We start from the raw sequence: 14,662 nt of genomic DNA on the forward strand, positions 1-14,662 counted from the left end.
CAGCTCCAGCAGAGTCTAAAGGGGATATGCTTTAGGCTGCTAGAGTTAAATTTACATCATCTGAGATACTGAAACCCACCATCGACTCTGAGCCTCCTGCTCCTTTATCCAACCCTTCACAGGCTTGAACCTCACACCGACGCAATCCAGAGGCCTGGATGCATTGTTTCCCTCTTCCTGATCTGCACATTAGCATACCTTCCTTTGCTTGGACTTTCTATTTTTACCCACTGGTTTAACACCGCAGGCTATAATCTAGCTAACCGCTTAGTCTATTTGCTCTGACAAATTCGCCAGTGCTTCTCCACAACCATTTGACTTAGTATGTTAAACTATTGACACTGGGTCAGAAAAGGATGGGTTCCCCATTTATATCTGAGTTTCTTCCCATCAGATTTTTTTCCCCTTGCTACTTTTTCAGTGTCGTATTTTTTTATTTCTGCTGGGGAGATTTCTTACCTACTAGCTGGATTTTTGGGGGCTCAAAAAAGGAGAAGCTTCAAAAATAATAATAAAAACACTACACAAATAACATTTTATTGAATTGAATTTCCAATTCTCCCTTCCCTGTCGTTCTTAGTTACTGTTGCTAGATCTGTCAAGCTTTCACCACTGAGAGCTATCATTGAAAACAATGCAAAGCTGCAACCTGTATTTCAATACAAACAATCAAATTAAGCTGAAAAAGATATTGTTTATCTCGATACCTGCTGACACATCATGGTTCCATTGCATTATAAACGTTGTTGTTGTAGTCATCATCTGAGATTAGCTCTCGATATATGGGTAGTGCCAGGTTTATTCCACTCTCCAATGTAAGTATTATGATATAAGCAGCCATCTTAGGGGAGTCGTTGGGTCCAATGTTAGTTCTGCATGGTCGTATAATGGCCAAGGAATATGAAGCCATTTTACAAGACCAGGTGCACCCTAAATTGCAAACACTGTTCCCTCATATTGCCCCAACATTTAAAGATGGCAATTACTCCATACATTATGCTGCATCTTTAAGAAACACCCAGACAAAATCAAATAATTTCCATGGTCAACACAATTACCATATTTAAACAGCATTGACCCTTTATTGAAATGTTTGGAGAGCAGAGTGTAGAGCAGATTTCTACCTCCTCAATCCCTGAAAAGGCGAGATGGTTTTCTTCTTGATGAATGGTCTCATATCCCACTATAAACAGTTTTGAACTTGTATGACAGGGTAATAAAAGGAATAAAAAGTAGTCAATTGACTGCCAACATATCTGGAGTCTCTCTTGCAAGTACATCGTGCGCATTGATGAAACACTCTTATCTGTGAAAATGGTAAATGGTTTGAAAACAGCTTGCATTATAAATGCAGCGGCATTGATTTTAATTTGTGTCTGCGACATTCATTTCATCTAAGAAGTTAATTGTGTGCATTTTAATCTGTAAAGAAATGACTGATATTATCCACTGGAGTGTCAGCCTTTAAACTGATTACAAATGCATGAGAACATTCCGATATGCATCTGTTATGTAGTGTAAACATTTCCCAAAATTAAATATTTTGAGCACATTTGTGGAGGAACAATAAGTTGTGGATTGATCAACATGTCCCAGATCTTAAACTACATTGGTACAAATTAAACAACGGTTATTACATCTATTTAAATTATTTTTTACACACACACACACACACACACACACACACACACACACAATAATAAAAATATCAAGGTTACTTCAATGTACTGGAAAGCTTATTATAAATAAGAATACACACCGGGACATGAACCAGTGTCAAAATATGTTTGATACTCGTAATTCATCATATCTTGTTTGGTTGCCATTTATTTCCAAGCAACCGATGACATGTGCAGCATAGTGTGGCTGCTCCCTGTAAATTGAATAGTTGTGACAAACTGTTATTTGCTTTGCTACTTCTGCTCAACCACCTGGGGTTATTCTTTAGAAAACAAGCAGGCAGGTCCTAGGAGGGTCTCTTGTTACAACAGCAGAAATTAAAACTGGCAAACTAACCACTGTGACTGCGGAGGTTATATGTACAAAATACACAGTCGCACTCCAGGGTTGTGTTCAATGATGCGGGCATTCACAAGCTTTGATTTATCCAATTAGTGATTGAAGCCAAGTCTTTAGGTGCATGCGTTGAATGTATTTGTGTTTAATCATTGCCTAAGTATGGAGATAGATGGCTGCTATTTTGGCAGTAGTTCAAATCTCCCAAAATATGAAAGGTCAAGAGAAATGACGGAAGTGATTGCTGATTAATGTTAATCGTGTCATTCGTCTCGGGTAAATTATTTTATGATTGTTATACTTGATGTAAACGTGTAATTTTGACTGTGGCTAACCTAGTCAGTAGAGGAAATCCAGACTGGCCTACTTCAGTGTTGGAAAAAAAAGAATATATTGATCAATTTGTACTTTTTTAGCCTCTTGATGCCCTGCTTTGCGGGCACTGACATTGATTTAGACTTCATTTTGAGAGATAACTGCAACAGACTCCACATGGAAAATGCACGCCTCAGATCAGCTCTAGATTGTTTTGTAGCTTTCTCGGGCATGAGTTAGTGATGCAAAGATGCACAGCTGCCAAAGGAACAGCAGAACAGCCAATTTTCCAATTACTTTTGATCCCCTAATATGGGGAATTATGTATAAAAAGTGATGCAATTGTATATAGATCCCCCAATATCAATGTCAATATCCCCAAATTAAGTTGAACATCTGCACTACTTCACTGCAATTCAGTGTTTTCTTTAAAATCCAGTGCCTCGGAGTACAGAGCCAAAACAGCAAAACTTGTGTCAGTGGCTCGTATGCTGAAAATGGGGTTGGGCATGTTTAATTTGTATGTGTTTGTGTGTTGCTACTCCGACTAGGAGTAATTCCTTTATAGTCAGACAAGAACAAAAAAAAGAAAAAAAGAAACAATAATAAGATAAGATATAAGATTAGGACTGTATTCATATTGTTAGGATCTGGTTGTATAACGGCATTGGAATTGCCCTGCAAAACTATGCTAAATGTCTGTATTAAATTACACTTTTGAGAATTCCTATAGTTGTGCCAAAAACCAGGCATACAGTTTACAAAGAAAAGCCAGAGACAGTGTTATTTACACATCTTTGTTGTGTCCGTCACATAAAATCAGTATATATCTGAATTAAGTGCAATTTGTGTCTTAATATTAAATCGTACATTTGAGGCAAGTGTTACTTTTATATTAATCTTGTGCCAGGAATAAACAAAACACTGCTAAATGCTGCCTTAAGTAGCCCTTATGTACAATTAACTTCACATCATAATCACGGGGAAGGGAAAATGAACCAGCAGCAAACCGTTACAATTGTGACTTTTCTTTGTTTTTTGAGACTGCACTTGAAAACACCACTTGTGTTTAGCTGCCAACTGTTTCTTGCATTAGAACGTACGATGCAGTATTGCATACATACTCAGTAGTTACACTGTACCTACCACTATTGTTACACTTTATTACACAGGTCTCAGTGTTCAGTGTTCAGTGTTTCAGTGTAATCCATAGTGAGACCAAAGAAGCTCCCTGGATTTGATACCCAATGCTGAAGACAAATTCTGTCACAAGAAAAGTAAATAATATGAATAATATAAAGAAAAGTGGTAGCATATCCTGGATGTGGACAAGGGATGAGATTAGATGATGCACTCACCATCACGTGTATTAGGCCTTCACTCATTAAAGCTGCTATATGAATTCAAGCTCAAGTAACCATTGAGCCAAGAGGCCTTCACAACAGACTGAGCATGGGTTCCTTTTCAGCAAACCATCCCTAAAGGCTGACAACAACGACTTCTTCTTCTTCTTCGTCTTCTTCTTCTAATGGCTAGGATCAGGCAGGCCACTAATGTATTAGAAAGCTGAGGGAACTGAAACTAAATATTAAATCTTTTTTTTTTTTTGCTGTACAGTCTGCAGTCATAATTACCAAAGGAATATCATCACCCTTTGGAATTTGTCCATATGCAGATTAAATTGCATATGTGAGTGGGGAATATACTCAGCACAGTAAGAACAAGCCTTTATAGCATATTCTTGTTCTATCTAATACCCATGCTCATTTTACAGATAGCTTTCATACCTTCCAATTATTTTTTTCCCCATGTCAAGGAATGGTACAGGACTGTATAACTGTAGATGAAATGCCATCATTTACACTCCAAACTAATGTAGGCTTTATTGGGAGTGAACATATGAGGGGGGGGGGGGGGAGTCATTTATAATACAGACCATAATACATTTCTTCCTACTCTGTCATATAGTATCTCATAAAAAAACACGTTTTCAACGTACAAAAATGCCAAGTTACTCAAAAGTATTGATATCAAAATGACGCCAAGTTACGGTACTACAAACAATATAGGCTATCTTGCCTCACCGAAATTTAATAACATGTATTCCAAAGCAATGCTACCGAATATTTCCTCAATTCTTTCAAGTCACTTGGCCCTGTGTGTATATAAGCGTGCAGTACATGGACAGGCCAAACATATGTGTGGATGGCTTTCTCACAGTCATGATTGATTGAATAGGCATCTATATGTCCAATTTGTATTGGTATGTATGTATTTTGGTGGTCAGCCTTTCTGTTGCGTGAATGATTGTATGTTTCTTGGTATAAATGTCTGTTCGTAAATGTGAATGTAACATGCTGCGAGGCAAATGTCCCCATGGGGATAAATAAGTTCTCTATGTATATATGTACAATATGTATTTTACATGTATTTATTGTACGTTGCAAATATACAATCACTTGTACCTTTAGTCAAATTCAGTTCAGAAGCAAGTATAAACATATGTTTTCTGGAGAAATATGCTTCCTGTAGTGACTGACCAGCAGTTTTCTACATGAATTTCAATGTGTTCCATGAGGCAATATTAAATATTTGACACTTTGATCTGACACAACGTTTGCATGACATTGTAATATGGTAAGATTACAAAACACAGGGCCAAGTGACTTGAAAGAATTGAGGAAATATTGGGTAGCATTGCTTTGGAATACATGTTATTAAATTTCGGTGAGGCAAGATAGCCTATATTGTTTGTAGTACCGTAACTTGGCGTCATTTTGATATCAATACTTTTGAGTAACTTGGCATTTTTGTACGTTGAAAACGTGTTTTTTTATGAGATATCATTTCTTTTTGCAAAGCGTTTTATTACGAGAGTGAGAAATGCGAAGTGACCCTGTAAGAAACGGTTGTGGATTATGGCTATCATTGTGTGAATTTGTACAGTCTGATGAGCGTGTACGTTCAGAAGTTTCGGTTTGCTATATATGTAAAACAGTGGCTGTGACAAATAGTGCGGTGGCGTAATTGTAAACGCATCAGAAAAGGTGAATTATGGCCAGTGTAGCTATGTAGGCTACTCACGGATTTGACGGGCATCCAACGAGCCTTGATTGGCAAAAGAATCAGCAAGCCCGTAGAATTAGAGCTGCCTAGGTCGCAACTTGTGTACCCTTCTGTCCTGCTCCGTTGTCTGTTATTTCGTGAAGATGCACTTTTAGTGTTTGTAAGGTTTATAAGGCATTTTGATAGGCTTATCTGCAGGTAGGAATCCTCTTTGCTGTTTTGTTAAGGTAGAACCGGAAAAGTTGATAGTGGAGAATAGGAGCAGACGCATATGTCCCAGCAGGCTTTGCATATGACAAAATAACAACAGTGTGAGATAAATTAGGCGAAATGATGAAATTGCGTAGTTGAAACAATATGTTTTTTGGCAGAATGGGCATGTAGGTGAAGGTTGACATGATCACAGACTATAGTGCGAAGTAAATGAAGTGACCATGAGCGAGCTTAGTTTCCTTATCAAACGGTGTATAACAGTCTGTATTTAACATTACTTGTTTAAGTGGAGGGTTAAATAACATGTGCAATCTATTGCACGAATGTGTTTTTCTCATGTTCAGTGCTAGTAGTTATACTTATGAGTGAATCATGATTTTAAATGTAATGTTTTAAAGCGGAGTTGCAGAACGTACATACGTAGTAATTGTTTGTAGCCTATGTGGCTAGATAGAGAACAGGGCGAGGTAACATGAATGTAGAAACGTGGCGTTTGCTGATATGAAGGATTTGTACGGTAGCCAAGTGAAGAAATATAGTTAGTAGAAATGGCACAGCGGTGAACTGGTGTAACTTTTTAATAAAAGGAATACATTTGCGTCATGAAATGCATATGGGTGGCCGTGAGTGAGTTTTGGTAAAGAAAATATAAGCGTAAGAAAATGTTAGTGTAAAAGAGGAAATGATCTGCCTGAGGGCGAGTCGGGATTCAAGCCTTCAACCGGAGGTTTACCAGTCTGTGACTTTGTTAGTGCAGCACCATGTCATAGCTATGCAATGCGTGAAATATCATTAGCAAACCTGCCGGTGGTTTTAAAGAACACAGGCCAGTAAGCACAGAAGAGCTCCCGTTGAATCCATATGGATTAGCAATATTGTAGCCGGTTAATAACTGAACGTACAGACGGTAAGTCATAATGCATATGGCTTAGCAATATTGTTGCCGGTTAATAACTGAACGGTGAACGGCGGGTAGATATGGAGCAAAAGCAATAATTGATAAGTAGTAGACAATTATTAGTGAGGGTCGAAGCAGGTTAAAGAAACGTGTTCCTAGCTGGGCTTGAACCTACGACCCCGTGTTCCCAAGACTGTAACCTTGCCCACTAGGCCACAGGTGGACTAGCTGTTTAGATTGCGGAGTTGCAAAACATACGTAGTAATTCTTTGTAGCCTATGTGGCTAGATAGAGAACAGGGCGAAGTAACATGAATGTAGAAACGTGGCGTTTGCTGATAAGAAGGTTTTGTACGGTAGCCAAGTGAAGAAATGTAGTTAGTAGAAATGGCACAGCGGTGACCTGGTGTAACTTTTTAATGAAATGAATACATTTGCCGTCATGAAATGCATATGGGTGGCCGTGAGTGAGTTTTCGTAAAGCAAATATAACCGTAAGAAAACGTTAGTGTAAAAGAGGAAATGATCTGCCTGAGGGCGAGTCGGGATTCAAGCCTTCAACCGGAGGTTTACCAGTCTGTGACTTTGTTAGTGCAGCACCATGCCATAGCTATGCAATGCGTGACATATCATTAGCAAACCTGCCGGTGGTTTTAAAGAAGAACACAGGCCAGTAAGCACAGAAGAGCTCCCGTTGAATCCATATGGCTTAGCAATATTGTAGCCGGTTAATAACTGAACGGTGAACGGCGGGTAGATATGGTGCAAAAGCAATAATTGATAAGTAGTAGACAATAATTAGTGAGGGTCGAAGCAGGTTAAAGAAACACGTTCCTAGCTGGGCTTGAACCTCCGACTCCGTGTTCTCAAGACTGGAACCTTGCCCTCTAGGCCACAGGCGGACTAACTGTTTAAACTGGAAATGTTTCAGATCAAAAAGGTATGGGTATTTTGCGTGTGTATGCGCGTTTTTGATTGGGTCGTGTAGGTGAAGATTTGGCTGGTGTCAGTGAAATGTCCAATGGGAAGACATGTTGTTAGTGGGATAGGCGGCAGGAAAAATAAGAATGAGAAGAAGAAGAAGAAAGAGAAGAAGAAGAAGGAGAAAACGCAAAATCCCCTTAGTTTGGAGCTTTATTGTGTGGACATGTAAAGTTGGTTATGAATTCTGTTTGTTGAAATGGGGTCAGAATGTACAGAATTTAATGTTTTTAAGGGCTGAGTGTCTGTGGCTGTTGTGGTTATTTCTGTGGGGAACCCTGAAAAGTGCCAAACTCTCGGTGCTGTATAGGTATGGGGCATGCCCCCGCCAAGGCGTAACTTGGCGGGATGGCATACCTGCCATCCCAATGTAAGGGCCACTTAAGAAAAAGCCATTTTTTGCATGGTGAAATATGAAATATATGTAAGAAATGAAATAAACCATTGTAGGTTGTCCATATGGGAGTTTATTTATTTATTGATTTATTAATTTATTTATTTCCTCAGTAAACTCAAACACAGACAGCATAGCCATTTTTCTCATTGAACTTGCAGTTTGACTGATCGCATTAATGCTAGATATTCATGCATAAAAAATGTGTAGACTCTGCACCTAAATAATACTGTTGGAACTGCAGGGGGAAGGGGGGTTCTTTTATTACAGGTGCTGCATTCTAGAAGTGACGGAGCATGAGGTATTCCGATAGTTTGTGAAAGCAAAAGGTCACCGGCGTTTTAACTGCTGGCCATAAAATGAGGGGTCGGGGGCTGGAATATGGCCCTTTAACAACAACAGGAAGGCACATGTACACACACACACACACACACACATACACACAAAATGTATTATTATTATTATTATTATTATTATTATTATTATTATTATTATTATTATTATAATTGCACAGCCATGTATAATAATAATAATAATAATAACAATAATAATAAAATATTATATATATGATTTTATTTACACAGCCATGTTAAAGATTCACACTTTACTCTCAAAGGGTTTATGTCAATGACAAGAATTTCACAGAAATGAGTCGCAGATGGTGGAGGCCTGCACGAGGATATTTGGTACTTTAAAAAAAAAAAAAGTTCTTCAAAACAGACTTTAATTGGCACTGAAATATACTGTCCTGACATGCTCCCCCGCACCTTGGATGCCCTGACTCCAGTCTGCAGAGAGCGAAGCAGATACTCGCAGGCAGCTCGGAAACACAGTGTGACGTGACTGCATCCAAGCTTCCCGATGGTGATGTCTTCCCAGGTCAGTGAGTAAACACCCGGATGAAAGATCACGTAGGTTGCTGTGAAACCTCCCTGCCCAGACACGCCAACCCCATCCATGTCCCCCTGCTGTGTTTAGATGTAATAATAAGCACTAATTAGTCGCACAATTGTTTGGAGCCTAGTTAATGAACACAAATCCCCATCAAACAAATGTACTGCTCTTCAGTGTCTTTCCCCTGTGCACATTAAATGTCACCTGTTGCGCAAAAAAATCTTTTTTTTTTAACTTGTTTATTTGCTATTTATATGATACAATAGCAAAATCATTGTTTTTGTTCCATATACTTAGGGTGTGCAACAGAAATGTATTTGTAATATATATTACATTCTCGATGTACAGGTTGTTCTGTAAAAAAAAAGAAAAAAAAAAAAACTTCACGGCCTCATAGGCTGTTGTCACAGAACTTCAAAGGGGTTGCCGTGGAGTTTGGTAATGAGGTCACAAAGACATCGTGGTAATGCTGACATGCCCGTGGAGCGCTGGTATTGCAGTTCAATTCATGACCCCAGAAAGTGATCGTCTTCTGACACCCTTCCTTGCTGTGATAGGGTCCTTCTCCCTTTCATTGCCTGGAATAATCCCCAGTTTAGCAGGGCCAGTCAATGCATAAGTCATGAGACCACATCACAGGGCATCAACTTTTCTTGTTCACTTGGACCACTTTGTCCACACCTCCGCACCACCTCCCCCACCCCCCACCTCCTCCCACCTTCTGCCAGGATCCAGTCAAGCGCAGGAATCCCGTTGCATCTTCCTTAATTGATCCAGGTGCTCAGAGGTACCGAACCCTGCCGCGCTGTCTTCTGTAATGCCCGCACGCGCTACGGCTAATTGTTCCTGATATTTAGCCCCGCACTCCACCCTCCAGCGGCGGGCGGCTGCCATCCTGGCTCATTCGCTTTCCAGAGCGCGGCGGCCCCGCTTTGCGGGCCAGCTGGGGCCAGAAGGCGGGAGTGCCCTCCACAAGGCCTTCAAAGAAAGAAAGGAGAAACTTAACAAGCAGTTGCTTTTTTAGGGCTCTCTTGAACAGGCAGGCACAGCTTTAAGATGCAAACTAAAGCATAGTATCACTAATGGATGCTTTCAAAGCATGGAATCATTTTTACTTGATAACTATTTTATTTTTTGTGTATTTGTATTTTAATGTTTAATTGTGGTAGGTATCTGTGGTGTAAGTGGAACATACCACATCAATCTGTATGTTTCTCATGGTCAAGGCCACCAGCTTTTCTCTACCATGTGACCTGCAGGGATTTAATGTTTTGATCGTTATCCTCCATCCCCATCAGTACTCCATACAACAGGCATGTGACTAATCATACAACTGTGACATTCATAAGGAATTAGTTGATCTAATATTGGGAAAGTGAGGAAGGAAAGTGAACATGAATGGAAGTTTAAATGCTGTGAAAAGCATGTCTTTGAGTCAGTGGTCCTCACTCTTGGTCCTGGAGAGCAATAGGGTCTGCTTTATATTTTGGACCAATAACGTCCATACTGCAAATCCATATGATGGCGATCTTCATACACATATTCAATCATTCCAGATCTACAACTGGAAAGCAGTTTTTTTTCTTCCCCCAAACATTTTTATTATTGGTCCTACTTGCATCAATGTTGGTATACAGCTTCAGGAAACTGTGATACACGAACCTACTCTAAATCAACCCAATCAAATTAACTGTTTTGCAATGTGAAACTTTCAAAATACCTTTTTCAATTGTCATAAAACGAAAGACTTATGATGTATGGACCTTCAAAATGATATTTGCAAAGCCGTTTTTATAGTGACTGAAGGCCCTAATACAGTAATTATTTTCTTTCTGTCAACATAACTTGGACACTAACTGTGATCCCACAGCAAAGTTGCTAGGAAAAAAAATAAAAATAAAAATAATTGATGTCCTTGACTCAAAGCAAGTTGAAAGGTCATGACCTAACACAATGTTAGCCTGTCCAATATTGTTCAATATAGCCTGTCCACAAAACCTTCGCTTACAGTACTTGTCTGTCTATCTTGTTTGTCTTAAGTGATGACAAATTCATTAGAAGGACAATATCAGCCATGAGAAGCAGGGACGTGTGTTTACAATGAGTCTAACCTGGAGTTTGATGTTGAATGGGCTTCTATTGGATGGGGGGAGGTTACTCACATGGGAATAAAAAATCTACAAATATCTAAATATTGAAGCAAGCAACCTAAAAACCGTCTGGGATGCACACACAACTCTGGGTAGGTATGAAAATGAGCCCAGAAGTGTTATAAAGTGCACTTCCCCTTTAAGGGCTCTCTGTGTGGAGATCACACGCTTGTGGAGTGACTGACAGGATATTCAGAGCTTCCGGCAGCCAACAGAAAAAGAAAGCCACGCCTTCCTTTTTACTGTTGCAGAAAGATTAACTGGAGCAAATTAATCTGGTTGAGCTGGATGCAGTTTACGGTAATATTTTAAACAAGGTCTCCATAGCAATACGGTAGTTCAGTGTTCCCTAATCTGTTGTCATCTGTTCAGGTACATTAGAATTTTATGCCAGAATCTTTTTCTACCAACATAATGAGTATAAAATAAACAACAGACAACCAGCACTTATTACAGAAAGCCAATTCTATGATACCAAAAATACACACAATATGTCAGCTATGTAATTTGCCAAGACAAGACTATATCAGAATATATGTAATTAGACCAATATATTGTCAATCATGTCAATACGCAGGACAACACATGAATACATATTGTATTGAACAGAAAATGGCAGAAAAACAGTACATGTACCAATAAATAAAAAATAAATAAAATAAATATTTTAATAGTAGAATATAGACTATATATATATACATATATATATATAACATATTATTATAAATATTGCATCAGAAGATTATTGGCCAAGAGAAGAAATGGAAGATCCTTTCAGCATAGTCATAGCATGTGCGTGTGTGTGTCTGTTGCAAGTTATGATATCAGACCTAAACATAAGAGATAGGGGGATTGTTCATGTTATGGGTGTGGACAGCCATGCCAGCCGGAATGTAGACATCCATTCTTGCAAAGCCTCCCAGCTTTACCAGCAGCAAGATCATCTTATGCTTGTACTAATCCCTTATCCTCCGGGTCCAATCTTGCAGTTGGCTGTTGGGGAAGCAGATCAGACAGCATCTGTTGACTGACCAGTTCTGTTGTAGCCCAAACCTAAGATGATTATATTGTTTACAAGTAAGCCGGTGCTGTTTCGGAAGCTTGAAACGAGAACAATATGAATGGTGAAACCATTGGACAGCTGAGGCGTGCTAGCCACCAACCTAATCAACCATCCACCACACACGCACACACACACATGCACAGATATTATAATCACAGATTTACACTGTTTCACATAAGTACACGCACGAATGCACATATACATGCATGACTTCATGCCTGCACAAGTACTGATATAAACACACATATGTGCAGACTGATAAATACACACAGATGCACATACAAACATGGACATGTATCCACATATGCCTGTGTGCATGCACATACACGTGCATGCACGCACAAACAGACACACACCCACACACACACATATGCACATTTGGCCTGTGCCAACCACGTCATAGTCGGGGTTGGATCTGTGTCCGGAATCCAACAAATGCTCTGTGGTAGACACATGTTGTTTTTGGTGTTGTTCCACAATAAAATGGCAAACAACAACATTATAAAGCGTGTGTGGGTGTCAATGTGCATGCTTAGGGTACAAATTCACCATGCTTCTAAAAAAAAGTAGGCTCAATATTAGACTATTAGAAAGCTCCGACCTGCTAGCAGCGGATAGCGAAGATTCCACCATCACCACCAAGCTGAGCTAAAGCAACGCCCCATGTCACTGCCTAGCTTTGCTGGCTCAATAACACAGCAGGCTCAATAGCAGACTAAAAGCTGTGGCAGAGCTGCCAGCTCTCATGCATTGAGTGTGAGACACACAAATGGCCCTCTTCACAAACCTTCACACCACACCTCCTATTTCTCACGCTGCTAGTAGCAAACTATGGAACATTGAATTATGTATACATATCAGTTGCGCTACACACATAGGGCTACATTTTAACAATCTAAGTGCACGGTCTAAAGTGCATGGCGCAAGTGCATTTAGGGCGTGTCTAAATCCACTTTTGCTAGTTTAACAGCGGATAATCTGAGCGCAAAGTAAGGCGCATGGTTCAAAGGGGTTGGTCTCTTAATTAATCATAGGTGTGTTTTGGGCGTAACATGAAATGAACCAATCAGAGTGTCATCTCCCATTACCTTTAAAAGCCAGGTGCGCTTGCACCTTGGTGGATTGCTATTATAATGGCGGACTTGCCAAGTAGTAGGACAGAACACTTCTCTGCAGAGAAACAGAACCATTATGACATTTTTTTTTTTACATAGCGCATGTTGTGCACCCGCCTATGTAGGCACATACTACTATCTTAATAATGCCTTAAAATAACAATAAAATACTGCGCCATTGACTTAAGACCAGGTTTGTGTTGGTCAATTGCGCAATCGCTTTCCGCTGCCTCAAGATAGCAATGCACCAACAATACCACACCTCATTTTAAGATCAACACGCCCATGGGTGCTCAGATGGGCACAAGTGCATTTGCTATTTAAACAATGTGGGCGCTGGATGGGAAAATTACAACTGCATCGATCTGAAACTAGCAAAAACACGCGCGTTGCGCTTGGTGCCGCTTTGTGCCGGGTGTAAGATAGAGTCCATAGAGGTTCTGGGAGTGTGTTGGAAAGCAGCAGAAAGCACTGCACCCTTTTTCCACAGTGAAGACTCTGTGGGTGCGCTCTCTCTCCATGCGGCAAATGTCTTTCCCAAAACTGTCACATCTCCCTCCTTTTTTTATTATTTAGCTAGTTAGCTACCTAATCCGGCAAGATAGCTTGGGCTAACGATATTAATCACCCATTCTCAAAACATTCAACTAACATTAGCTAAGTGGTGTAATGTTATGGTAAAAAGGTGTAAACCTTTAACAAGTTTACCCACATTTAACCCTCAGTGGTGATCAGTAACATTACAGTTGATTTGAAAATAATCAAAATTGAGTAAACTCATATTTTAAAAAGATGGATAAACTAAGTGTTTACTTGAGTTTACCCCCCACAACACCCCTGTTACTTTAAATTTTTAACTATTATACTAACTTACTTTCTTGCTACTATACTGATACTGTATGACTAGCTATCATCTTCCAAGATTATGATTGTGCCAGTGAATAAAAGTAAGCATTTGTCTCATTTTCAAGGATCAAAACTGCAGAGAAGAGGGTTTTTTTCATCGGTAGTGAAGGGTCAGCCTCCTTCAAAAAAAGCCCCCATTCCTGAGCAGCAGAGCAGTCCACGCCAAAGCAGCCAGACAATGAAGATGGCCCTCATCAACCCCTGTGGACAGTTGAGCAGCAGGTCTCAGAAACAGCAGCAGGGAAAAAAGCAAGAGGTCCAGGGCAAAGTTAGGGAGTGACAGAGTAAATTACAGGGAGATGTTGACAGGGAAGAAGGAGCAAGTGACAAGGTAGGTGAGAGAAAAAGGAGCAACTTCTGAAAGTTGAAGGGGTAGTCACACAACATGACATGATTGTCTCTTACCATGAATGTAACCAAAAGACCAAAATAGAGAGAGAGAGAAAAAAAAAAAACTACAACTTATGCTTCAGATTGTTGATAATGGCAGACAAATTTTCCCAGCTTCCTACAAAATATGTAATCCTTGAATGTTGTGCTTAAATAATTTAAACTGCAATGAAATCTTATGGCTGAGTCTAAACTTATAAGGGGACATCATTTTCCATTAAGACTGTAGATATATAAATAAACTATTCACTGAATCATGGAC

Source organism: Anguilla rostrata, chromosome 7, assembly GCF_018555375.3.
Source record: "Anguilla rostrata isolate EN2019 chromosome 7, ASM1855537v3, whole genome shotgun sequence".
NCBI lineage: Eukaryota > Metazoa > Chordata > Actinopteri > Anguilliformes > Anguillidae > Anguilla > Anguilla rostrata.